Source organism: Montipora foliosa, chromosome 4 (genome assembly GCF_036669935.1).
Source record: "Montipora foliosa isolate CH-2021 chromosome 4, ASM3666993v2, whole genome shotgun sequence".
Taxonomy (NCBI): Eukaryota; Metazoa; Cnidaria; class Anthozoa; order Scleractinia; family Acroporidae; genus Montipora; species Montipora foliosa.
The window spans coordinates 8,214,027-8,216,526 of record NC_090872.1 but is presented as its reverse complement, the minus strand read 5'-3'; the positions used below and the strand labels follow the sequence as shown (position 1 = coordinate 8,216,526).

General features: G+C 40.1%; 2 protein-coding genes across 2 annotated transcripts in view; one reads left to right on the top strand and one right to left on the bottom strand.

Annotated features, from left to right (window-relative positions):
• Window positions 1-2,500, bottom strand: part of LOC137999717 (uncharacterized) — a 297,056-nt gene that overhangs the window by 246,605 nt on the left and 47,951 nt on the right. The window lies entirely within an intron of this gene.
• LOC137998917 (uncharacterized) overlaps window positions 1-2,500 on the top strand; it is a 12,108-nt gene that overhangs the window by 510 nt on the left and 9,098 nt on the right. The gene's annotated exons all lie outside the window — the stretch shown is intronic.

Here is a 2,500-nt window from a genome sequence, read left to right as displayed (position 1 = left end):
TCATTTGGGGGGTCATTTTCATTAAAACAATGGATGCAAAGTTCTCTAAAGCATGATACAGTCCAAAGAGTAAAATTAAACTTGTATTGTTTTTATGTAATTTTTATTTTAGTCTATTTGTTCTCTGGCTAAAAATATTAAAAAATGCAAGCTTTCGACCACTAGAACTGTGGTCTTAAACGGGCAAAAAGATGAATGAAGTAAAAATTCAGAGAATATATAGTGAGATAAAATTGATAATAGAGTGAAATTATTAAAAAAGGTTATTAACAATTTTTGTTAAAAAGTATGAGGTATTGTCCTGGAATTTGGGCAAAAGTTATTGTTCACATTAGGTGTGATAGAGGTGTGGCTGATGTATGAATTTCCTGTCAATTATCGACGCATTGTTGAAGTCAATGAGGTGGTTGTGAGACCAAGCATCATTGGCAATTCTGGAGCCTTTGGCCACTGTCTTCACATGCCTAATACGTTTTTTTTCCTCTTGGCAAAGGATCTGCCTGTTTTGCCAATGTAATTCCAAGAGCAACTGCCACAGGGGATTTTGTAGACAACATGGGGTTGTGAAGCTAGTGGGAGTCGTGACTTAGGAATCAGAAATTCTTGTTGGAGCATTTTTAATGGCCTGTTAACAACGTAAAAATCTGGTTTTTTAATTAACAAATGTGTTAAGGGATTGGTGACACCGAAGGGACCTAAAGGAGATGTATGGCTAGAGCGGTTCCACTAATTTGAAAAACATACCAACTAATTCTTTGGGAGAAGGAATCATGCAAGATTGGGTTGGCTGTTGAACTGTAAGGCTGAATAAACTTTGTTAAGTTCTCGATTTCTTAATAATAATAATAATAAATTATTGCTTATATAGCACTATTTACAATTAAAAGATCAATAGCACTTTACATAACAAGATCTATAAAATCAACAAGTAAAATAATTAGAATATTTATAATAAGTTAAAAACTTAAAAGTAATACGATTAAAAAGTCTAAATGCCAATATAACATTCACATATTTAACTACTAATCAAGGAAAAATTGTTTAAAAAGGAATGACTTAATTGACTTCTTGAAAACATCTACAGATTGAATAGTACGTAATTGTAATGGGAGCTCATTCCACAAATGCGGTGCTGCTGCCTGGAATGCGTGCCCACCCAAGGTTACAAGCATCTTCCCACTTGGTGGTTTCAACAGAATGCCTGAGTTGGATCTAAGATTATACGAGGGCTTGCATTTAATAGATAAAAGATTGCTGATGTAACTAGGCGCGAGACCATGAATGGCTTTGAAAGCTAATAGAATCTTAAATTGAATGCGCGCTTGCACTGGTAGCCAGTATAACTCATAGAGTACCGGAGTTATGTGGGAATACTTCCCAACATCCATTATTACTCTGGCGGCAGCATTTTGCACCCGTTGCAACTTAGCTATTTGTTCTTTGGGAAGGCCATACAGTAAAGCATTACAGTAGTCTAATCTACTCGTGATGAAAGCGTGTACCAGATGGAGTAAGCTGTCTCTCGATAGATACTTCTTAATGTGTCTGATATTGTGTAAGTGGTAAAAAGCTGTGACAGTCTTACATACGTTTGTTATGTGGTCACACATATGCAGGTTGGGGTCGAGACAGCAACCTAGATTTCGAACTCGCGAGCTAGGTCTAATCTCTGAACTACCTACTTTAATGTTCATAGCCTGCAATTTACAAAGTTGCTGCAGAGTTCCAATAATCATAAACTCGGTCTTATCATCATTAATAAGGAGTCTGTCCTGGATCAGCCAGCGCCTGATTTTCTCGATGCAACATTCCATCGAATGAACTGCATCCTCCTGGGACGTGCTGCTGTTAGGCTTGAAGCTCAGGTAGATTTCCGTATCGTCAGCGTAGCAGTGTGCGTGTGGAAGCTGATCCCCAACAACCGTGAATAGTTTGGATGCATAGATAACAAAAAGCAAGGGGCCCAGACAGGACCCTTGTGGGACGCCACAGTCCAACCTGAAGTGCTCTGAGAGAGATCCCATGACAGAGACTCGCTGACCTCTGTTGACCAGGTGCGACTTAAACCATTCTAAGGCCACTCCACATATCCCAAGATCCTCGTTCAGACGTTTTAGCAGAATGTTGTGATTGCCCGTATCAAAAGCGGCGCTAAGATCATGACCAGCAACGTGACCTCTTGAGTGTTCATTTTCATAAGAATATCGTTCGTAACTTTAACAAGAGCCGTCCATCCATGCAATCCATGCAATCCATCACTAGGGGGGTCGGCATGGGGTCCAGAGTGCAGCTTTTTTTTTCACTGCTTCTGATGAGTTTGCGAACCTTCTCCTCCGTAAGGGGGTTGAATTTGCTGAACAGGGAAGGTGGCACTGTGGCGTAGTCATTGGGAGGGGATGGCAGCCCAAAGGGACCAATGGTCTAGAGCGTATCACTTTTGTACACAATGGCGCATGCCGGTCGAGAACTTGAGGTAAGGTCGTGTTATAGCTGTTGACAA